The sequence below is a fragment of the Micropterus dolomieu genome, linkage group LG12 (genome assembly GCF_021292245.1).
Source record: "Micropterus dolomieu isolate WLL.071019.BEF.003 ecotype Adirondacks linkage group LG12, ASM2129224v1, whole genome shotgun sequence".
In the NCBI taxonomy this organism is placed as follows: Eukaryota; Metazoa; Chordata; class Actinopteri; order Centrarchiformes; family Centrarchidae; genus Micropterus; species Micropterus dolomieu.
This window is the reverse complement of record NC_060161.1, coordinates 17,984,928-18,010,659: the sequence shown is the minus strand read 5'-3', so window position 1 is coordinate 18,010,659 and position 25,732 is coordinate 17,984,928. Positions and strand designations below refer to the sequence as shown.

The 25,732-nt window shown below is 41.2% G+C and overlaps 1 protein-coding gene across 5 annotated transcripts in view; it reads right to left on the bottom strand.

The window, feature by feature from the left end:
• Positions 1-23,297, bottom strand: part of LOC123980592 (adhesion G protein-coupled receptor L3-like) — a 226,187-nt gene extending 202,890 nt beyond the window's left edge. For all 5 annotated transcript variants that reach the window (XM_046065053.1, XM_046065054.1, XM_046065055.1 and 2 more), the window contains exons 1-2: positions 22,918-23,297; positions 605-693 (exon numbers count right to left, since the gene is read on the bottom strand). The gene's annotated coding sequence lies outside the window, so the exon portion shown is untranslated. The remainder of the gene's footprint in view (positions 1-604; positions 694-22,917) is intronic.
• Positions 23,298-25,732: the final 2,435 nt, after the last annotated feature.

Genomic DNA, 25,732 nt, shown 5'->3' with positions numbered 1-25,732 from the left:
GTGTATGGATGGGCTGAGGTGGGGAGGGCTTTAGCTGGCATGAAAAGTGAACGAGAAAAGGGGAGAGATGATAAGTACAAGAAGCAGAGAGCAAACACAGGATTGTAGAAGACAACAATGACAAACAGAGATGGAGAGGAAAAAGAGCTCGGTGTGTGAAGGTTTTGGTGGTTAAGAGGTATTTGTGTGTGTGTGGGGGGGGGGGGCATACAAGGAGCAAGAGACTAGAGGCATAGAGAAATGGAGGCCAGCTGCGCTTTTGCATGATTACACCGAAAACATCATTTGCATCAGGGAATGAAATCCAAACACGCTCCGTAGATACGTATGGTTACCGACCAAAAAAGCCCTCCCTGACGCTGGCGGCAGACATTAAAGGCTTACCAGTGACAGACAGATTTGCATATGAAGATGAGTACCTATCATGAATCATTTTCATAAACATCCTATTGCACACAAAGAACAAGCCCTATTGGCCCACATGAAGGCTCTTCATTATTAAACTTAATAATTAATCTGGGATCTGTTGCCATATTCAGGATGTGTAATGAGATATTCTGTCAGGTCTGATGCTGTCAGAAATGGTGACAAAATTGTACATTACCTTGGCGTGAGAAGGAATGTGGTTCTGGCTGAGCGTGCTCCTCACAAATCCTTTATATCACATTCCAGATAATAAAACCATGTTCCGTCCTGTGAGGAAACAGAGAGAGAAGGGAAGGAAGCAGGTCAGGAGATAGAACAGGATGGTCTTGCGTCAGTAAAACACGGCAAGTCTTATTCTTTAAAAAATAGTTGACAGGGGACATAATTAAAAAGTCCAGCAGGAGGAACTTTTAACGTCTGCCAACATGGCTTGAAGTCACCGTTTGCAGGCCTGTGCACATTCAGGACATAGAAAACTACATAAAATAATTACTTTTCAATGCCAGAAGTGTTAGTTTGTCACAAAAAATGATATAATATATTTCCGTCTCTTCTGGCCCGAGCATTATTAAGTGGCATCTTCATACATTTTTAAGCTGTTCTCTGGTTCCCACAGTGGTGATACAGCCCGATTGCTGCTGTATGAAGTGCTATTCAGGTCACATCAGCTTTTAATGGCTGATTTATTAGGGCCCAACTGGGGCTTGGTGATGGGCTGCAGGACAAAGAGCCTGTTTTAAAGTGCATTAACACTCTGCAGTAAATATCCCATGCAACATTAGCATTTTGATGACTGCCTCCACCAGTCACCTTTTGCGCCGTCTCGTTCCCCCCCTCGCACACATTGTGCTCTCCTGCGCCGCCTCTTAGCCTTTGTATCAATTCATCTTCTGCATGTGGCACTTCCTCTCTTTCAGCCTTTGCGTCACTCTACTCATTACATTTCTCCCTCATCATATTCAATATAAACCTTTGCTGGGCTGACACCACTGTGCACAGGTGGAATGGTTAAGTTTAATTACGGCTGAAGTAATGAGCGGCACGAACCACTTCACAGGGGTAAAATCGAATTGTATTCGGTGAAATAGAAAAGCGTGTTTCTTCTTCACCCTCACTGCTGAAAAACATGTCACCTCACTCCCTTTCGATATTGTGATGCAAACTATATTTACATGATTTGTTATTAAATCTCACCTTCAATCACAAAAGTGATGAGCACCAAAGCTTTTGTGATTGAGTTGTCTATAGCAGGTTGATGTCTTGAATACTAATCCAAAAATAAAAAAGGATTAATTAGTAGTGCTGTGTTTACTATGCAAATTAGATAGATATTGGACTAGACAAGAAAAAAAAACATTTGGGTTGTCTCTCCCATGTCATATATGTTAATAGCACTGGCACATGCTTTAAAAATACCATAAGAAATCATAAACAATCATCACGTCATCATCGGGTTTCATACTGTAAATATATGTAACTGATCAAAAACACGCCGAGTTCCATTTCTTTTTTCCAAACTGTGCAAAGATGCTAAAAAAACAAAAACAAATGAAATCTCAATTATGCTGCCAAACTTCCAAATATCATCTGGGCACAATGGCCGACCGATCTTGGCTTGCGAACAAGTGCTGGGGACGTGCTGCATCAAATCTGCTGTTCATTATGTTTGATCAAATTTGAGACTTTGGCGGAGAAAGCAGATGCCATAGGTCAATTCAGCTGAAGCGCTAAAACTAGTCTGGTCAACGGAGCATCTGCCAGTCATTTAGCAGGCCTGGAAGTGTTTGGAAAGGAACACAATCACACCCTATCGCAACAATCTTAACCACAAACTGTTGCACAAAGGGAGAGACAGAGTTCACAGACAAACGAAAGTAAAAATTATATTCCGGGCAGTTTAATGGTCCATATTTGGCTTTCATCAGCAGCTTATCCTGGCTCATTTTTTTTTTATCCAGACCTAATTTACAGTAATTACAGCAATTTAATTTTCTTTAATTTACATTTTACTTCTTATTCACTGCTCCTCTCCCTGATCTTCCTCAGTGAGCAGAGACGGTGTGGGAGCCTGATTCAGACCTGCTCTCTTATAATCATCTGTGTTAAATTACTGGCAGTGGTAGGGAACTGAAGCTTCCAAAACATCTTCAAAGAGTTTTGGACCAGAGAAATGTACACCAGGCAGTTCCAGGCACTCAAGGCAATCCTGTACCATTACTACTAGGATGTTCATTCCAAAGATATGCATTTCTATTGAAGTACTAGGCTCGAATGACCGTATGTGACACCATGCGAGATAGTTGCTTATTAATGCCAGGTGGCTCATAAATAGAGTGACTGCAGAGTTACTCAGGAGTGTGTTGAGTATACACTGTGTGACGGAAAGGCAAGAGCAGTCACCCCACCCGGATTCGAACCCGGGTTTACAGGGTACCAAACATGCAACGCAACGCCAAAGAGCCAGGCTCGTTGGTATGGCAGTCACAGCGCATACTCAACCGTAGTGATGGTGGTCCGTCACACACTGCAACACCGCATTGCTGGCATTAGGGCTGTACGATTTGAGAAAATGTCTAATTGCAACTCTTTTGAGCAATATTTAAGTTGCAATATAAATTTCTTTCTTTAAATGTAACTAGAAGTCTGTTTTTTTTGTAATTTATTTTATCCAGCCACTTAGAGAAAAGTCAAATTAGAAGTAAACTTGCCTAGTTTTCTACAGAAAAAAACCCCCAATGCCCTTACATTTAATATTATTAGACCAGTGGAGTACTTGGCATCACTCAAAAATAATCAAATATAATAATAACTCTCAAAAGTGGTGTCATATTTACAGTTGCAGCTTTATAGATGGCCAGCTAGTCACGTCTGACAATTTTATTTATATTGGACAAACAGCGCCTAATGCTACAGTTGACAGCTCTGTACTCTAGCTGCTTAAGCTAATGTTAATGTAAGCTAACATTAGCGTCGCAGAGTGACAGGAGGAACTACTTCAAAGCTTTGAACCCTGTTTCAATTTAGCACATTGAGAGTGAAAGCTTAAAACAATGACGCTTTAAAGGTTAAGTAAAATATTCAGCATCTGTTTTTTAACGTTACACTTGAGAACTGCCGAGTTACCCGCCAGCAGCTACCTTACTGAATTTGACATGAGGGTACAAGCTCTTTCTCTGTTGGTCTTTTATGAACAGAAAAAAATAAACAACAACAAATTAAGTGTGCATGCATAGTTTGGTTATCTCTGCAGTGACATTTTAAAGTTTTGTATTAAATAATCCCTGTAAAGGCCATTTTAAAACTGACAGTGGGATTTGGGTTTTTCATTATGTTATTAACTTCACTGCCTGCTAAGGATACGCACCAGGCAGTGTTACTGAGAGCAGAACGTGATGTGAAAGAGTTTTGTTGGACTGCCAAGTAAGCCAGCCAGGTTGACTCGATATGTGTGAGTGAATGATTCTACACTACGGAAATACACAAAGCCTAGAGGAGGTACTGTGTATATATAGCAACTTTATGGCATTAACACGCACACAAAAAAAAGTTTCCTAGGAAGGGAGTGTAAGGCCCTTTTCTTCGTCACATTATCTACTGTACTCCATTGTTCAGTTCCCATGGTGAAAGGAATGTTTTCTAAATTACAAAGTGATGAAACACAGGCCAGCTATCCTGCTTTCAATGCCATGAACTTGTACCCAAATTTGATTTCACACCCCAAAAGTGATTCATTGTGGTGGGTTTCACTTTTGAGCGTGGTCACAAGTGCAGCGGACCACGGCAGGCAGTAATGCAGGGTGTGACGAAGCTTTTCAGCGTTTCATCATCCTTTGTTATGTTTCAAATTTCAACAAAACTAAGGAAAGCAGTGAAAAGGGAAAGCTATCATGGGGTGGTCTACAACAGCCTGCTGTGTAGTAACAATCTAAAACCACACAAATAAATTAGTTGACCTCCCTGTCTCAATTATTTTTCCCTGTTGACGATGACACACTGTTTGGATTCATCAGAATGATGTGTTTTATATATTTATTTATATATATAAATAAATAAATATATAAAACACTTGAATTCAAGCTACAGTGTGTTTAATCTGAACAAGCAATTACACACCTGAATAAAAGTATGCATAATAATCAGGGTTTTTCCTAAGTGTTTTTTTCAGAGGACTTAAGGGGTAAAAAGGAGAGGCAAAAAGAAAATAAATAAAAAGGAGCACTACTGAAGAACAAGAGTGATAATGAGAAAGTAGACCTTTTCTTTTCAAATTAAACAGTTATATAGCTGCTTTTCACATAGCAGCAAGGTAAATGCTAACAACAGCAGATGAAAATAGTATCAAACAGAGCTGTAAAGTTAAATATGATGCATACAAAACCAAAATGATGATCAAGAATTGTTATAGGGTTTTTGGATTGGTTGCACACTTCGTCTGCTACTCCACAGCGTGTGTTGGCTTTGCAGCTGTTGGTTACCTCACCCTTGGCTTCATGCTGTTTCAAGGTAGACAGCTCATCGTGATGAATAGTACAGGGGCATGGATTTGACCAGCTGAAGAGAAACAGGGCAGGACTAACACTGTTCCTGCCTCAATACCGTTCCTGCCTCAAGGTGAAAAGTTGTATATTGCAGTTCTAGGGCATTCTTGAAATATATTAACGCCTCTAGCACAGGCTTATCATTGTGTGTCAAAAAAAAACTGCTATCAAGAGACAAAAGAACATATGAGAAAGCACACAGCCACTGTATGACTGATCCAAGTCGACAGCCTGTGGTGTGTCTCTATAAAAGCATTTACTGAGGCACAGCACCGTGGCCTGCTGAAAGCTCATCAAAGAGTGGCTTATTTTATCAGCCAAGTGGAAAATGTGCTGAGAAAGAGAGGGAGAGGCAATAGTGGGAAGTCAGCGAGAGTAACTAAGCTATTGTGCCCATCGCTGACCCAAACACCCGCGTTACAGTAGTCACGCCTGCTCACAACAAAAGCCCTAATCGGCGGAGCAGGGCTCGAAATTAAATGACCCTGTGGTTGTGACACTGTAACTGACAAGCCGGCCTGTGCATGCTGAGGCCAAAGGCAAAGGAGATATGGCTAATGAACTGAAAATGCATTGAAATGGTGGCATCTTTTACAAGTACAGTCGGTCTAGAGTAACCCACATACTCCTCTGTGAAGTATGCAATGTGCACTGTTCGAATACTACTTGCAGCTATTTCATAGATTATACAGACTTTCAAATGAGCTGCTCTCAGAGACAGGAATATCCAGGCTTCATGAAGATTTAGTTTGCACCCTCGGGTAAACTGTACTTCTAGTATAACATGCCATGACTTTCACCAAATGTAACTACTACACCTCTCACACTGCGAGGAAGAGTCTGCATATATTAACTGTTTAAAGCCTAACGACACTATGAAGGGGCGGAGGCAAAGGAGAACAATTCATCACTACATTCAAGTGTGAAATACAAACAAGCTCTCTGATCATGAAATGTAAATTGAACAAATAACACTGCATTGCTATTATCTGTTAAGTCATCAAAGCCAGTCAGGGACAGCTCATTCAGAAGGGAGGAAAAGCTTACCAACAGAAGTCAATGGGCAGCATTTATAATGCATGGGCAGCATCCCTACCCCCAAGGGTCACATTAAATTCAGGGAAGCTGCTAACAATTGACTAAGGCTGCTGGCAACTGCAGGAAGATTATGTATACTTACATGTCTGCTTTCTCATTCTTTAGTCTCACTCTAATATTCTGCCTCTTCACTTTCTCGGTATCCACCTGTCTCGCGTCGTGGATTCTTTCTCTCGCCTCTTTTTCTCATCTCTATCATTATTGTTATGCATTTTCCCCTGGTCCCTATCTCTCTTTCACAATAATGAGAGGAGGTGATGGGAGACATAGTACACCGAACACCACAGTCCTTCCCCCGAAGACTTCCTCATTCACGGGCCCTAATTGGCATTAATTGGAAAAAAATGAACCTTGGAATATGAAGTCGGTAGGTTAATATGTGGTGAATGCACATGTGCGTTCTTGTTTGTACTGTATATATGAAAAAATACAAAAGATAGAGGCGATGAACACACAAAGCCTCCAAAATAATGCATTCAGCTTAAAGGGTCCACAGCAGATCTGTTTGAAATTTTTATTTGTAGGTGTATGCAAGCTCATGTGTTTGAATATTTAATGCGAATATTGTGTTTTTGTAGTCCTCTGGCACTCGATTGCTTCTTAAGACAAAACGAGATTTCTGTTATCACATGATCTCACCAGCAATCCCATCTCAGAGAAGATTCTTAAACAGGCTTTATGTCTACGGCGCCCAATACGAAATGCATGAAATGCATTGTCAAAAATAAGCTGTCAAAATGCCATACATTCACATGTTAATTTCGCCTTTCCCAGTGCAATAGAGCTGTTTACCTCAGTAGGGGAATATCATTATGATAATCACGCTTGTCTTTATTTGGAATACATACATATTCCCACCACGATGACCAACCTTGCAGCAGAACATAAAAGTCAATAGAGGGGGAAATTGTATGGGTGACACTAGTGGGACTTGACACCATAGGTCCTTCACGAGGGTGCACGTTGTGTGCATGTACAATCAGCCATTTAGCATTTTTCTGTGAAGGTAACGCAACACAAAGAGGCACATTTGTTCTGTGGAGGGTTACCGGACAAGGCCATGGAGAAGCTCAGAGAGTCCTTGAGATGAGTGCTGCAAGACATCAAGAAAGGGGGATTGCCTTTTGGAGGTCGTGAACTGTGTAGGGCTCAGAATGTGTCATGTCACTAAAAGTTAGTCGGTCCAGTATTTTTCCTGATAGATTGGGCAGCTGTTTATAAAATTCTGATTTTATTATTATAAAAGACTAAGACAACCAGTAAATATTCACATTAAAAAGCTCCAACCAGAGTATTTTTCGCAGTTTTCTTTAGACAATTCATAAATGATCAAAAATGTTGCCATTCATTTTCTGTCAATCAACTAATTGTTTCAGCTCATGATTAATCATAAAAAAGAAAGTTGCTTATTGATTTTCCTTCAGTCATTTCAGCACTAATGTAAACCACACATTTGTAAGGAAAGAACACTATGCACCCCCCCCCCCCAGGTTTGCTTCTCACCTCAAAAACAGAAAACCTGCAAGTGATTGAAGACAGGGATCGAGTTACAGGTAGTTTTCTTCTGAATACTGTTTCCATGTGCACCTCAACCAGCCTTCTGTGCCCTTGCCCTCCCCACCCTGACAAATATGGAACTTGACCCTTTCTGAATTCTGAGGCCGACCTACACACTGAATATAACCTTAGCATAGGCAAGGGGAGGGACGTGTGTTTCCAATAAAGTCTTTGAGTGAGAGTGTGAAAGAGTATGCTCTGTGTTTATGAGAAATTCAATTGTGCCTACATGTCTCATGCATAACCGCACGTGTTTATTTGTTCATTTATGACTGCTTTTAGGTGTGTGTATGTGTGCTTGTAAGGGTGTGCAAGGGTTCAATAACCATGTGTGCAGCAGGGGGGCTCTGGAGAGTCTCAGCACCCAACACGCCAAGGACATGGCTTGACAGGTGTGTGTGGAGGACCTAGAGGTCTGCAGAGCAGCAGCGGGCAGCAGCACAATGTGCCCATTCAGGCCTGGAAGGAGACAACCGAGATATCGCAGGACCCCTGTGAGGAGGGGGGTTGGTCATCTGGGGGCACGTCAACCTTTCACTGTGACTACAAAGAAAGACATAATTATAACTGCACCAACTCAGTAATAGGCTGTGTGACCCCATGCTGAGTAGCTGTCCACTGGTATGGGATTGATTTAGGTTTCTACTGTAGACAGATTCAGCTGAGACAACTTGTGACTACTGAGGCTAAAAATTGGGTTGAACATGGAACTATAGGTGTTCATAAGTGAATAGCTAAGATTATATAGGCCAAGAGTGGAAACACTTCGAAGACTTGTCAGAGTAAATGATTATGTAGTTCTGTACTAGACCCTATAATGTAGCACAGCCTGTTTTTTATTTCATTTATTCCCAGCATATGCCAAATCTGTCAGAGGAACACTAGCCATTGACAGGAGAAAAAATACATTTGCCCTTCTCTAAACATCACCGAAAACCCATTCCCACCAACAACACGTCTAACTGTTTTGACTAATGTCCAATTTGGTCTTCATTCCCCATTTAGAAGATTGTTTGAAGTGACCGTTCAGGTGGTAAAATGTTTTATTATCTCAGAGATTTATAACCATTGTGGGGGAAAAAAATAAACAAAAGTTCTAGCAATTTCACTACTAAGACATGCATCCACAAAGTCACTGAATTATGGTTTCAAATGCACACACACACACACACACACACACACACACACACACACACACCAAAAAAAACTCACATGACAAATCACCGCAATACACAAGCTAATGGCAGGATGTGACAGAAATGGCCAGTGTCTGGAAGAATTACACGGCTGTGTGGTCCATACATCCTTAATGCTCATCTGACAAGAGCTTTTAGAACACACACAATGCCACCAGCACCGCTATCCATGCAGAAAATTGGACAGCCATCCTTCAGCTCCGACATAAATCTGTGAATAGCAACACACATGGGAGAGCAATATAGTATAGAACGAGTCTCTGCTGAAACCAAAAAGTAATTGAATCAGGGATGAATATAGACAGGGTAGGATGAGAGTTGAAGGAAAACATGTTGCACAAATTTTGACGCTCTGTGAAAGAATTCTTTCAGGAAATATGCAGGAAGGACATCTCTGCTCAAAGGGATAAGCAACAAATGAAAAAGAAACTGCTGAAAACCGTAATATAATCTGCAAAATTCTATAAAAGGTATGTAGTTTGTGGTGTTGCCCTTGATAGCGACGCCTTTTTTGTAAGAATTCCTCCATTATATCCAGGTCCATAACACATCCAACATCAGAAAGATAACCTTAACCTGCATACGTTATTGCCATATACTACATACCAGAGGTCTCCCCAGCAGTGAACCCTGAATCCCAAGGCTATCTGCCCTCTAAATCACATTTGTAGAGTCATATTAAACACGTAGCCCTGAGGAAAGCAAAAAAGCTCAGCAAAGAATGATAGGCATCTTTTTTATCACTGAAAGCCGGCACTGCATTATTCCATGCTAGTGCCTGATGTGATAGAATGTGGCAATCAACTGCTTTAACGTTACAATACGGGCTGAGGAAATGTGTTCAGTCCATCTTTTGCACGGCGAGAGATAAGGGGCCATGTTCTCGTCAGGTCACCTGGAATGAGCAAATGTGACTGAACTGAATGGATAGGAAAAGACGAAATGGTGGGCAGTGTGCTGTGGTTACCAGTACTCAATGCTTAACTGTAAGGGGAGCTGCATGCTAATAGAACCTGGACCTTTGAAGAGGCTAGCATATTCTCAGCGTTGTCGTGCTGGTACTGTCTAATTGGGCATGTTGCAAGTACAACAAGAGCCGAGTCATCACCACAGCTGTCTACTTCAGCCGAGTATCCTAGGAATTAGGTCCATATTAGACAATTCCGCACCTCACAATTTATGTCCAGTGCCAACGTTCAGTGTAACTGCACAAAGTAGTGCACCCTTTGTGTTAGAAGTGGAAAACAAGGAGGCAGGGAGGTGGATGGGCATGTAGCACAACAGTCTTTTTATTAACCCCAACCAAATGTTTTGATTGCCTAACTATTCTTATCAGTAGTAATGCACTGGTTTTCATACTGTGAGTTGGCTTGGTGAAATGGCTCCTGAATTTGGTATCAGGTCCCAGAGCAGTTAGAGTGATACCAGTGACCTCTTTGCTTTTTACCTGTTACGGATAGGCATGTTGTTTTTCTTAGGTCATCTAGCAATCAGGTCGGGGGAGTCAAATTTCATTTTAACTGGACATAATAATTCATTCCAGCTATCCAGTGGAGGTAACAGTATAGCGGGGCACCAAATGGCAACCCTTTCCACACGCCTCAGAGACTATATATTGTGACAGTCAGTATATTTTCTGGTTTCTGTTACTTGGGTCACATATAGGTCGGGAATGAGATTTTAGAATGAGGTTCGGAGGTCATGAGATTGGTTCACCATATTTTGCATGCCATTAAAATTGTATATGGGTAATGGGTACAAAAACAAACTGCCGGCGCATGGTAACAGACACAAGGAGACAGATGGCTGCCGGAGTGGGGTTTCTTATGCATGACGAATTGTCGCATCTGCTGGTGTGACTGTGCAAAGCAAGCGGTCAGGTGAAGTTCTCAAGAAAACAGGAGGAAGCGACGTCTAAAAAACAAGCAAACAAAAGCCAGGCTGTCATCTGTTTCCAAAGTAACATATCTTTTTATAGTCCAGAGTCACCTACAATAGCCGAGTCGAGCAGGAATCCTGCAGGGACCTGAGGGCAATCAAGGAGGCAGTCACTGTCCCGATACCCAGGTGAGGTGACATTCTGTCAAAATAAAAGCTTGAGATTACTGGAAACAGTACCGGAAATGGGCATAAATCCCTAGGGTAAAGAAGGAGAAAGAGCTCAAAGGATCCATCCACAAGCCTTGCCACACCTTGTCATCAAAGTCACAAAAATCTACACTAGAGGTTAGCCAGAGTTTGGCAGATGTCAAGACAGATCACAAAAAACATCAAAACTCGATCAAGGTAAAGTGCTTGTGTGGCCTCTTTCCAGACCTGCCTGAGTTCCATTTCAATTCAATGGCATTTCCTAATTTGATGAGAAGGATGGTTTGATGTACATGCTCTCATTGTATTAAAAAGAAAGCAAGCAAAAAAGGGCCATGCATGGAGCCCCCCTTGTTTTTCTGCAGTGCAGCGATAGAGAAGGTTACAATTGTCTTTCCCTCTCTCCAGTGCGTCCGCAGATGCAGAGAAAAATCAATGCACAAAAAGCACTTCATTCCTGCTCAATTTCATCCTTTACTGCCAGTATAATTAAAAGTGGCTTCTACCGACTTTCCAATCCGAATTTCCCCATCAGCTAGAGGTGGCCTGCTCAAAGTCGTCTGTGCAAAATTCAGGGGAATTTTTCTATGGAAGGTCAGGTTATTGACAACTAACCTGGGACAATTCACTGGATGAGCACAGGTACATTGTTTGCAGTGATAGATACTGCACAGCAGGTGCCAACAAGCAGAAAAGTGGTGAAGACACTTAATTGAAGATTTCAGTGGTCACAATTAGATTTCCCCCCTTCAAGATACTTAATTGGCACAAAAACTAAACCAAAGCCTCTTTATACAAGTTGTTCGTCTTGCTCGATTTCCATTTCCACCCATGCAACATAAAGAGTTTTAAATCATTTTTTCACACACTTTCTGAAACCCGCAGCTTCCTGCACTGATAACACCAGCTGAGAGACAAAAATTTGGAAATTACCTGTGTGTCATGGCAGCATCCAAGCTGCTGGACCAATTATTTCTGCTCTGCTGCAAATGTAAAGGCCTCTCCAGCTGTGTTTGACACAAAGCTGGCTTAGGGAGGCTTACTACTGACCAAAAACATAAACAAGATTACAGAAGCCTAACCTTCCACAGCGCTCACAAGCGACAACAGAACCCCAGCTAAATGGACTTTTAGTCTGGAGATGCCAAGAGAAGTTGGGATGTCTCTTTACCGCTTGTGATATGTCTTTGGGAGAGACCGAACTGATAAGAAATTGTTGAGCAAAGCTTTGTCGTCTATACCAATCAATAATGGGCTGTTCATTAGTAGAGACTATACAGCACACGGAATTAACAGAAAGAGCAACAACGCATTAAAAAAGAGAAACCCCAGGCACAGGTGTAATGAAACTGGATTATAGATAACTGCTTAACTCCAGCATTCCACTGTTGACTTCCAGGGCAATAACTACACCTACCTTATTAATCATTATGGGCAGAAATTCCATAAAGGGTTGACCTACACTGACCTGACTGAGCTCATTGTCTGGTGGCATGCTGCAGTTTCATATTTTTCATGTGGAATTAGCATGCTACCGTGTTAAGCTATTTGCTCTATGGCTGACTTTTAGCTACATTTATTATGTATGAGAGGGTAAAAGGGGTCCATGAGAAGATTATAAAAGCTTAACATTTTGATGAGATTAATCTAGCTATCAATCTTTGCATGCATGTAGTAGTGAACCAATTATTATGTGTCAGCCGAACAAATAACATTTATATTTCTGTGACTGTTTGTTCTGAGCTGCTTGAGAACCTTAAAAAAAAACATTTACTGGAAGCAGAATAATTACTGCACCATCTGCACTACTATAAGAACATTTATATCGTGAGCATGTCAAGTGCACTAGCAAGGTGCGGAAGCGGGGGACTGTAACTATCAATGCAGCCTCTGTCAGAAGATAGAGTATCACTGTGGAGAACAGGAAGGGAGTGTATGTCAGTTGCCTGGAGAGGACGATCTGACATCTCAACTCCCACTGTCTGTCATTCTGTCTTTCCAATGATGTATGGATGTTATATGGCACCGCTCACCCAGCAAAACCAGTCAATACTGCCACGCCGAGGAATGCTATAGTCAGACAATGGGAGACTGTGACCCCTGTTATGGAATGACAAAACTCCATGGGTGGAGGGGAAAGGAATGGGGCTTAAAAGAAGGGGGCTGAGGTTTTTTTTTTTATTCAATGTCACATAGTCAGCAGCCCTGCGGTGGCATTTGAATGATCAAGAATGTCAAGAATAGCTTTACAAATGCTGATTTAGATCCATCTGTGGCGTGAAATTTTGGAGTTAGTGTGGTTTCTTGACAACATTACAATAACATATCGGGATTATAACTGTAAAGTCCTGGACTTGTTGCCATCATTGTCTCTGGTATTTACACAGTCCACCAAAGTTTATCAAGACAGAGACAAGCTTTCAATGTCTGACTTTAAGAAACTAAAAAAATAGAAAGTTGAATCATATGAACAAACAATATAAAAAAATTTCAGGATGCACCAGAATTCTCCAAAATAAACTGATAAATTTACAAATCTACATTCTATTAGGGTATACCATTTAGCAGATAGTTTATATAAGTGCTACCTGATCTGAGTTTATTTTTAACTCTAGCATATTTCTGCTCGCAATCATTAGACAAAAAACAAATCCCACATGTTTCCTGTTAGCACCTAAAGGTGTGTTAGACATTAACTGGAGGGAAGGCAACAATAGCTGAAATTTTAGTCCACCATATGAAAAGCTCAATCCAGCCCTTGAACCTAGGTGAGGTCCCTGCATAGGCAGACGAGAGGAATAGGCCCTCCGTTTTCAAACTCCTCGCCCGCAGGAGCTCTGTTCATGCCTGCACGCCAGCGCAGTTATCTGCTGCTTATTATTTGGCTGAATGAGCTGGAGCGGGGCTCACGGGGCTCGCTTCTGACATAATGACTGATTACAGTCTTGTGGCTCCCCCCTAAGAAATCCCAGAGTTGCCACCATTGCGCCGTGGCGGCTCAGCATCACAGGCACAACCGATGTACGAGCGAATGGCGAGGAGGGGGGTTGCTGGTCTTTTCCTGTGACAGCTTAACTGCTACCCAGTCCTTTAAGCTGTCATGACTGACAGAGACGCTGGTGGACACCTGGGTCATCAACCTGCTTGTCATCAGGCGGCTTGTTAACAATTGCCTCTTCTAACTAAAAGGCAGAAATGGGAATAACATTAGTAATTTTCATCTCCAAAGCACTGCAAGAAATGTGAATTTGCCCTTGAATGGTAAGGAGCACATTTGCCACTTCTCCTCCCTGGTGAAATGCAATACATGCTAATGCATACAGGCATTAAGCCCATTAGGAATAATATGTGTCACATAAACCGTCCATAATGCACAACCTTATGAAGACACCATCCATCGTGTGAAAACAACACAGACCAGGCTCTGTCAATAGGCACCAATTCCAAACAACAAGAGAAGTCATTCTGTCAGCACTTTTCAAACGCCAGCTTTCAGGCAGTCAATTAAGTTCAAGGTGAGACAAAAATGTGCTGTCATTTAAACCCGTTTTGCTCCACTGGGTCGGTGCATCAACTTAGTCATCCCAATTCCAGAGGTGACAAAGGGCTGGCAGGGAAGTTTATATTTGCCAGTGCATACACAGTTGTGCTGTCATTACACCAACCTGAGATGAAGCGGGATAGCAGGTGTACAAAGCGCCCCGATTTAAAATGCACTGTTCCCCGTGAACAGAGGCTCATAAAGACGGGAACAAACAGGGGACTACACTTGAGGAGCCTGCTGGCTGAGGCAGTCGGTCCTGCCAGATCCCAACCCCCACACCCACACTCCTAAATCCAATCCTATGCTATCGATTAGGAAAATCAATTTGGTCTAAGTCACAAGCACAGAGGGAGATGCTGAAATGCTGCAATACATTTTGAAGTCACAAGTGGAATCAGATTCTGATCAACTCAACGAATACACCCTGGTTTAATGCATGACAAATGGGCCTTCTCTTAATTAAGGAAAAGAGGAAACAACCTCAGATGATAGAAGCATAAATCCTTCATTGTGGGGCTATCCACCTGCATGAAAATACTTTAATTATCTGCCTGCAAAAGTGCTTCTACCCTCTGTAAATCTTTTCAAGTATGAATAGGAAAATTGTATTTTAATTTAAAGAGATTCAGCGGGATATTGTAATCAACATTTCTGCAAGGCATTCATGCTTTGTATTCCATTACAAGCTCTTTTGAAGTGGAAGGCTGAAAGTATGGCAGAATGAAAATGTGTAATGTTGTAATGGAATTTTTATCCAAACATAATAGCAACACTATCATACTTGATGTTCCTCAGTATGCTGGCATGTTTTGAAGATGTCAAACTACTGAGGAGCACGGATAGATTACTGAATAGGCATACCGGGCACAGATCTATGGGCTCAAGGAGTCAGGGGGCCACTGCGCCAGAGCCTCTGTGAAGTCAATGCTAACACCAGAGACATTTTAGAAGAGACACACCACTCAATCACATCCTCAATACAACTCTATGGGGAAAGCCCATAACGGCAAAGATGGCGGTTATCCTGTCCCTCCCGCTAGAAAGCCAATCGTCTGCTTCTAACAGCCAAATTGGGAATCATATTTCAGCCAATCGTGTGGTTCCACTGACGTAATGGTCTGTTATTCTTCTACTGCGCATGCGCGGAAGTGGTGACGCACGCGTAGTAGAAGTATAACCGCTCGGGGAAAACGCTTTTTAAACTTTATTTTGGGGCAATGTTGTCAAAATTTTAAAGCGATTTTTAATCACATTTTACTGCTAATTTTATTCATGTACTTTTATGTCTTGGTGACCTGTAAAAGTGCAGCTCTGTCTCTCTCCCCATTCATTCAGATAGGAGCCTGGTCTTGTTAGTCCGAAATAGCTGCCCGGAAGTGTTGCCAAGATGGCGGCCGAGTGGCATGACTTGCCTATTGGACTATAGGACTTTGCTAACACTTCTTGTTGGAAAGTCGATCAACCTAATATACAGGATTACTACTACGACTAAAAAGACACAAAACAACTACAAAGAGACACAAAATGGCAGCAAAGATAGCAAAACAACTACAAAGAGACAAATGACTATAAAAGAGACACAAAACAACAACAGAGACACAAAACAGAGACAATAAAAAGATGCAAAACAACTACTGTGTCTGATTTTATTTTATTATTATTTTATTATTGTGTTATTGTATTATTGTATAAGTAAGCACATCGTGAGCAATGTACAATCCTGAGTCAAATTCCTCGTATGTGTACACATACCTGGCAATAAAACTGATTCTGATTCTACACGATTCATTGTTTGTAGTCATTTTGTTTTCTCTTTCAGTCTGGGGATCTTGGTCTCATGTGGGGTGGGGGGCCTATTACATGTCTGTAACTAGGGGCCCATTCTCTTATAATCCATCCATGCTGAGGAGCTACAGTACTTTATATTATCCAAGTTACACACATCCAATGTTTTGACAGAGCTGTTTTAAAAGCATCCAAGGTATATTCTTTATCAGTCCTTCGTCTAATCTACATAATCTGAGTAATTTAAAAGCACAAAAGAATATTTCTCTTTTATAGTGCTTTGTTATTAATTGAAGGTGCACTTTTTGATAACTGGTGTGAGGCTGGGGTTACAAAGTTGCTATGCGCAAATCTGCACTTGATATTTGCAGATCTAGCAGCCTGTGAACAAGGAAGCTATCTTCATTTTGCTTTGCTGGCCAATTAGTGGTCAGATCAGGAGGTCCCAATGGTTTAGGGAGGCGTAAATACTAACCGTCATTTCCATTCATTTATATGCAGCTGCAGGTGCACTACCTTATTATGTATTCAAGCCCAAACCTGCCTCCCAAACAGGCCATAAATTAACTTCTTTTAGGGCTTCGGTCTCAGAGAATCATTGCATCTTTGTTTGAATCCTCTTCACTGGTCCAAAGTTCACAAGGGGAAAAAACCCTCAGAACAAAGGAAAGCCATCAATATTGTTGGAAAAAACATGGTGTCATTCTGTAAAATGCACATAGACAAATGTATCAGATTTTACAGAGTAGTAAAGAGGTTGATGTACTGCTGCTCCGTCAGGCTTTGTCAGTTTGATAGTTTTTGGATACCTTTTAACACCACCAACAGGGCCGTAAGAGTGGCTTGGATTGCTTTAAATGCTAAGTTGACATTTTTTGGTCCATATCTGTACTCCTATCTGTACTCCAGCAGCGAATGCATCCTTTTCACTCGTAGGCATACATTTTCAATTCTGTCTTAGTGAGGCAAGGGTTAACAATGTTATACAACAAACTGCTTTTTTGGAATACAGATTTCATTGCTAAGCATGTCAAGTCTGATATCACCAAGTAAGGGGCGACTGATCTGATCACTATCCTGTTCACTGGTTAGACATACTGCAGTGGCCCTTATCTGCGAGCAAATATCACTGCGGCAATACAAACATGGCATTTCCAACTCCATTCATAAAATGAATGCGTATTTCCATCCGCATAAGCTAGTTAATGCTTTGCGCTCACATTTCCTTGGTATGCAGTCTTTGTTTCTCTGCCAGCAGAAGATGTTGAGTGTTAAAATATGCCTGCTAAGTGTTTTGACCCCCCTAGGGACAACTTAACTATGTGTCAAATTAAGGGTGGAGGGGTGGCTTACAGATAATAAAAACTACAGTCTAACACATAAGAATTATTTTTAAAGTGCATGGCCACTTGTCATGGTAACGCCTACACTTGATGAGCTTGACAATGAGCCTTGGAGCGGATACATTAAATGCAGTCAAAGCTGAGTGTGTTCTGTGAATGTAACAGTAACAAATGGCATTGCAGCCCCAATTCATTTCATAGTCAAGCAATGATCCTTGCTTACACCCACGCTTGTTTTCGTATTCATTGTCATGATTACAAAGTCAAGGAGGTATAGCCAGTGAAATGTTTCCATGACCTCACCCTGTTCTCAACACACCACAGACTCACCGGAGTGGTATAAAATCCCCTGCAAATCCTCTAGTGATTTAAAGAGGCTCATCAATACTCCACACACCCTTTCTTGCTCCCTCTTAACCACTATTTTTTTTTTTTTTGGCCACAGAGAAAGGGTCTTTATTTGATAATCCCCATCATCATGCTGGTAAATAATAGGTGTACTGGTGGAAACAACGTTTGGGTTTACCAAATAAAGGAGATGAACAGACAGTGTTGATTTTTCACTTTTCTCAACAGATAGATGTTGCTCCCTCACACCAACCTTTTATCTGACATTTGTGCAGCTGTAGATTATTATTTATCACAAATATCAGGGTGCACTGGCACTTTCTATTTCATATATCCTCAAAAATTTTCCAGTGTTAGTTGCAGACATTGATGCCAATCGATCAAATCCTTCCACAAAAAAGCTGTGCTCAAACTAGTTGGCCTTGTAGCATGTATTCAATGGTACGTTTCAATATTATCTATAGACAAATGTATAATTTTCTTTTTATTTACTATTTTACTGTCTTTGTATATTACACTTCATTACACGTCCTTCTTTACAGAGCTATACAGAATCAAGAAACTAATTGTCTGTTCTTTCCATCAAGCACCAGCTGATGTCTCGATCTCAACTGTAACCCCCATTTCCTGCAGGGAGTTGTGAAAGCACATGTCAAAACCTTTGTGTCCAAGCACTTTATGAGACAGGAGAGTTAAAGTGTTGAGAGGTGTTGACCTCGGGGACCTTTTCTCGGCCATGTGCTTTTTTCTTTTTTTACTTTCAGCTTGTGCTTTTCTTCTTTTGTGACATTCCTGCCAGAGAAAGGGCCCCAGCAGACCAACCTGTCTCACTCCTAACAGCATGATAACTCCAGTTTTTAGGACCTTACAAATACCACGGGCTTCACTGTAGCAGTGGGTGAGAATGCAGTACAGTAAGTGGCCTGCCTTATTTTTTAGTACTGTGTTTAAAAAGACAAAAATTATAAATATATAAAGTTTGTATACACCACATAAACTAGCGTGTTTTTAATCACCCAAGCTACCCTGTCTATGGGGTTACACTGGAGGTGGAGCCACTTATTATTTAAAAAATTACAGGGGGGAAAAAAATCTCCCTTCTCAGAAGATGTTTCTGTGATGCTTAACATGTCAGTATCGAGCCGCGGGGATAAACAATCATTCAACTGCAAAATAAGTTTTGAAAAAACACATCATTTAGACAGCATGTGTAAGAATTCAGAAAGCTCCTCTTCAATAGTGTCCTAATTCTCAAACTTGTCAAGGGTCTCATGCAGCTCTGCCAATGATAAACGGCTGATCTTTTGGTAATAGTCATGTCATGTGCAGGGAGATTTAACATAAAGGTTTCCATGTTGAATGCTGGAAACCACAGCTTTCAGTTAATAAAACTTCCTCACACTCAGCCCTGAAAACAGTTCCAATGCGGGTACTGAATATCAAGTGAACTTTAAGCTGTATAGTAGGTATGGTAGTGTAAGATTTTACAAAATATAGGGATGGCATATTGTTAGATTAATGCCAAACATAGTGTATCCGTGTTTCTATTTCCACAGCGTGAATCTGTCAGTTTAAGTTGAAAAAGGGTGAAATCTGACCTTATTGCCAGTATCTGCTGATTTTTTTTTGTTTAAAACGTCAGAAAATAGTGAAAAATGGCAATCATAATATCCCAAATCCCAAGGTGATGTCCTGTAATGGCTTTTTTTTTTCCTGATCAACACACCAAAATCCAAAGATATTCAGTTTACATTTAAGAGGCTGGGAGGAGTTACTTTTTGGGGGCATGTTTGCATTAAAAAAAAAAAGACTTTTATTAATACATTTTCAAAATGTATGTGTCAGCTCTACTAGCTTCAATTGAAGTCAATGGGAGGAGGAGTGACTGTACATTACTGTTAGAACTGAAGACAGCAATGTTGCTGATTCCATGTATAGAAGAGGATAGTGATTTGTTGCCATGGAGGCCATCGACTTTCCTGGAATTATAATCCATTTGCCACAACTTAACTGTAATTCCCGGCTGCAACCAGAAAAGGGTTTGAGTTTAATAACAGCTTTTGTTATCATTTCCCTCATTAGTGCTGATGAACATGGACGGCAGGAGAAACGTGAAAGAAAATCACTACCAATCCACAGCCTTTCATCCCCAGAGGGGTGACTGTACATTCAGTGTGAGTAAATATGAATCTGACATCTGAAAAGGTATGTGCAGTGCATGACCTTGACCATTATACTAAGCTGTACAGCAGCATGCCAGTTCACTACAGATAAACCACTTCGAAAAAGACATGAAAAGGTTTTCATTCACTCACTTTTCAGACCAGGGTCAATTAGTATTTGGCCACAGTTGTTAGCACCTGCTTAGACTCACAGAGAGGTGGTGAGGACAGCATTAGGACAGTGCAGGTCTCACCAGAAGGAAACCCAGCATCTTTATAGTTTAGCTTTATAGTTTATGTTTAAAGTTATAAATTATATTCCGATTCATCACATCTACCTTACATTTGTAGCACAAAAGATGGTGACAATAGACAAGACATACATGTGTGACTGACAGAGTATTTCATTTTCAAATGCTACTCTTTGAAGAATTGTTATCCAAACTGATAGGCCAGTCAAAGCCCTCACTGTACACGATGAGCCATGAAGCTGTACCCCACGTAGGATAACCTAATGAAGAAAATCTGAGAGCCCACGTCTCCATTCATACCGCAACGACAAATTGGGTTCCTCCGGGCTTACTATTGCATCCAAAAATGTAAAAATCAAATCCAATAAATGGAACTGCCGATGGAAAGACATTCACAAGCAGGAAAACTGCTATACATCAACGCTGTGGAAAAGGGAACATCACAGAGAGTGAGCTCCAGAGTAACAAAACAGAAGCCCGAAGAAAGAAAAGGCATGCTTCCCAATGAGGGCAACAAATTAACCCATTTTGGTGTAATCCAATCCAACAAGAAGAAAAATGTGCCAGTACAAAGTGCTAAACAAAAATTTTTAAAAAACACACAATAGTATGAGTCGGTCTACAGGCAAAAGAAGGCCTGAATAACTTTATATAAGGCCTTTATTGAATCCACTAAACTTTTTTTTTTAAGTTAATGATACTAAGCAATTACGCGGGGTGAAATAAATGTAATTTTGTGCTGAGAGAAAAATAGACATTTCTGAAACTTAAGAAGTTGTGGTGAAAACGCTAAACCACATTGGATCCGTGTGTTCCCTGCCAGGGTGCCGTTTCCATTTTTATTTCTACCTCCTAGCCCTACCTCAGCGTGTTTCTCTACCCAAGATAACCAACTCAATCAATAAGTAGAACAGCGTCTCACATTCAGTCCACCATCTTCCGACGGTGGACTGCAACATAACAGCAGCGCCAAGTAAGGCAAGGGAACAGTTCTTTTCTTTTCTTCACACAGAGCCGTCCCATCAGGCATCACACCAGATGCTGGGTTCAACTGCGATATTAAATATAACCTAGATTAGATTCCACAAGGAGCATTTAAGATGAATCCAAATGGATGAGACACAAGTGACAACAAAGTGCAGGTTGACATAACAGTTTAGTCAGAAAGCGTCAAATGTCCCCTCGAGTTTCCCCCAGGAGGAGGAAGTCAAGGTTTTTACTGTTGTCTCTTCTGCTTGAGGGGCACTTCTACCAGTGCAGATTATATGACAGATAGTGCTGCAGTCCTGGACATTGTGAATGTAACTGCCAAACGAGGATGCAACCAACAACAATGTTAATGGTACTGTGAAAGAGGGGGGTGCAAAACACGTCATGGAAGTTAGTCTCACATCTGACTCACAGGAAGACAGAAAACATGGACGGAAAAAAAAAATTAGCTACATGAAAGATCACCACCAAGTGCACAGCTGTTTTATTATTCGGGATAAGACTCAGGACAGACATTGAAACCATATACCAAACCATGAATTGGAAATGAAGGGCATCATTTTGCAGGGATGAGGAAAAACTTCAGATCTGATTCAAAGTGATGGGCTTAGCTACCTTCTCCACTTTGATTTTGATGTTGAAAGACAGTGTGCTGTCCTCACATCAAAGCATGTGGTACAGTGGCCTCCTCAACCCTGCACTCCTCTCAGACTCAGTACAGCATATCTTCCTCAGTGTGGGCAGCCATTCACCATCCCCTCTTTTCCCTATGTGTGCATTAAATAATATTTGTTGTGCAGTATTTATGTTTTTTTGACTGAAAAAAAAAAAGGAAATGAGTCAACTGGCTGAGGGGGCACATTCATTAAAATATATATGAACATTTTACATAGCCTATACCAATAACTTGCATTTTTTATTCTTCACATCATGAAAAATTCAGAGGCTCACACTCCAGTGCATTTTGAACAACAAACTGCAACAGAAAATGCAGGCCTGCGTTGGCACATTTCTTGATTCAAGCCCCTTTAAAAAGACGCACACTTTCTGCCTCACAGTCAGCTACCGTCTTAGCTTTAGCCCAAAGACATAACAGCTACATATTCAATTTAAACTACCTGCAGTTGTACTGCGTGACTTCAAGATGCTAAAACTTCACTCATATGTATGCACCCAATATGCAACTTCTTTGCAAAGCCCCTTTTTTTTTAAGAGCCTGAGCACATTCTTCCAAGCACCATGTGAATGGGAAGAAGCCCTTTCACTATTCAACAACTCCCCGGATACATTAGATCATAATCCAACCCTCTAACAGAACGGATTAATTAGTCCAACAGGAAATTGAAATTTCCATATTGGCTATCAATATGTTGCGCGTAGATCGGCGCTGATTACACCTGAACGCATCGATAGCCCAGTTAAAGTAATTAGGAGTGCAGTGCATGCCAAGATTGACATTACAGAGCACAGCAACACCGCTGCAGGGAATCATTCATGGGCATTATGATCGCCCTGAGCTCAATCTGCAGATAACTGTGGATATGCGCACAGGCAGAGGGGCATGCGTTTTGTAGCGGAAAGTCACACTTACCGCGGATTTGAAAATGACTGGTGAAGAGGAGGTACGGTTCACGTCCTTCCATTCAAAGTATTAGTGAGCATTTCTCTCTCAACTGTCTTTTCAGGCTTTGGGTACCGTCCTTACGCACCGTGTGTGAGGAATGGGCTTTGATGAAGGGGGTCGAGGAGAGCGAACAACGAATCCAAATAGTTGCCTCCTGTCGCTCCGTTCAATATCCTCGTAAAACCGCCTCGGTTTAAGCAGCTGCACGTCCAGAATCCGAGTCCTGGTGATGGTGAACCGCGGCGTTCCTCGCGTTGTATCCACGGTACTGTCCCTTACATCCCTTTATGGCACAAGGCGTCCTCCTGTGCGGGGGCTACATCACGTCCCATAAAGCTGAACGGCGAAACGCCAACACCACTCACGCACACAAACACGCACCAAAAAATAAAAAATAAAAAAAAGAGTATCCAGAAGAATTTGAAAGAGGGGGTGGGTGGGGGGGGGTTGCGAGAAAAGCCCCACAGGGGAGAAAAGGAATCTAAGTTGTTTGGGTCCAAAAAACAGAGCCCTCTGCGACTATGACAAACCAATTGTGCGCACTGGCTGTAGAGTGATTCTGTATGGAGACCGAGGGTTTGGAGAGCCAGTGAAAGGTGAGAGGCAAAACTCGGATGTGGATTGCCGCTCTCGCCGTATACTCGGGCTCCACCTAGCAGCAAACAGTAGATAACATGCTACAAACCAAAGCCTCTCCACCGACAGTCTAGCTTGTCTGGCTGGCAAGGAGACCTATGTTATGTTGCACTCTCTCTGTGCGCATGTGACTGCAATATTCATGGTAGGCTACTGCCTCTCTCTCTCAAAAGATTCAGTGCTTCTAATGTAATGCAGCTAGTATAAGAGCTGACCATCAACAGTTAAGTCAAGGAAGTGTTTCTTGCTGGAAACCTATGATTAACACAGATCAACTTGCTGGAGGCATGTCGAATGTCCATGTTATTATAACAATACATTTAATTCCAGCTGCTCCTTTGGCTGCATTTTCAGCCGGAAATGCCATAAAACACTAAGTTAAAATTGCTTCAAATAATTGTACCCAAGTATAACACCAATTTGATGAAAATCCAATGATCAAAACAACACACAGACACACAACCAAAAAAGGAAAGTATGATGACCTTTGGACGCTGCACCAGCTGCACATCTCCAGCTGGAGCCAGACAGCATCCAACCCACAGCTAATTAATCACTTTAATAATCCTAATTACAATCGAACAATAACAAGTAATCATCCAATCACTCACCCAGTACTCCTCTAATGAGCCCGTATGAACACAGGCCTGGTAAAGCACATTTTTGCTCTTGTTCCCTGTCTGAAAAACACCTTGAACTCCTGAACACCCCAATGAAAAATAACCGGCTTCCTGCGTTTGAAAAGATGCAGCATTATCTCGCCCTGTCACTGCTTTCCATGCACCCCACCCCTCTCCCGAAGCAAATGGATTTCTCCAGGTAGGGCACTGACCAAAGCTGCCTGCCATTACACTTGCATAAACCAGGAAGCTTCAAAGTGACACCATAAGTGCCATGCGATATACTGCTGCCATCTCAGCTACATAAAATATACAAAAAATACTACAGTCCACATCGGCAGTGACATGAATACTACACCAATATTGAAGATGCAGATATCTACAGACTAATAGAATACTAGTCAGATTCAGATCAGTTCCTTTTTATCTTCTGATTAACACACTCTTCATGATACTTCATGATTAAAGTATAAACAGCTTTGCTCTCCTTCACTGAAATGGAAAAGCATTTCAAAAACATGGAAATGAAGGCAAGTTAGACCCTACTATATCTAGTTTTACTGCAGACAAAGACGGAAAATCATTAAAGGTGACAGGAAACGTCCCTGAACTGCATGACAATAGCAGTTTCCTTTTTGAAAAGTTAAAAATAAGGGGAGCTTAAACTCCAAATCAAAAATGATTCAAGACATATGTTCTTAGAAACTCTTATTCCAAGTTGTAAAACAAAGAAAAAGCTCTGATCAACAGCAGTTTAATTACAATGAACAGCTAACTGTGAGAAATAAAGTATCCCCGTCAGCAGCATAAAAGCTACCTTTTATTCTGTTAATGCCAGCCTACCATTTACAGTAAGTGGATCAGCACAAAGATTTGTTCCTTACTTCATGCTGGGAGAGATTTCTTCATGTTAATTCAAAACAAAGTGTCCTCAAGACATTACTGCTGCCAGAAATTAAAAAAAACAACTTTTATTTGAAATAAAGTATCCTTCCAGGAATTCAAAATGATTGTATTCATTTTCAGATGCCTCTTCTAAATTGCAAAATTAGTATTAATTCAATTTTTGAGGTGAAGCATTTTTTATTTAACCAAATTAAACACCCACGCACACACACACACACACACACCCCCATCATGATACCAATATCATTATTAAAATTGATAATATACACAGAAAAACAGAGGGTTTGAGACCTATTTCATTACCATAACCTAAATCGGTGCTTTGCATAAGTTGGACCTTGGGCTCACTTACAACGTTAAAGCTGCTATTATCAATATTTTTACATTATATATTAATATATTATTAAGCCGATCACGTGATTACCTGTGTGAAAGGGGTGCACCAGATATGAACCAAGCAGCAACCACCGGAGTTGAAAAATGAAGCTAATGTAAGTGGCCACTTGAGGACACTGTGAAAAAAATGCCCAATTTTACAGCAGAAATAAAAATGTTTACAGCCTCGTAAAAAAGAGAAAACGGTTTTGGTCCATATAGCTAATTTCCCCAATCATGACAAC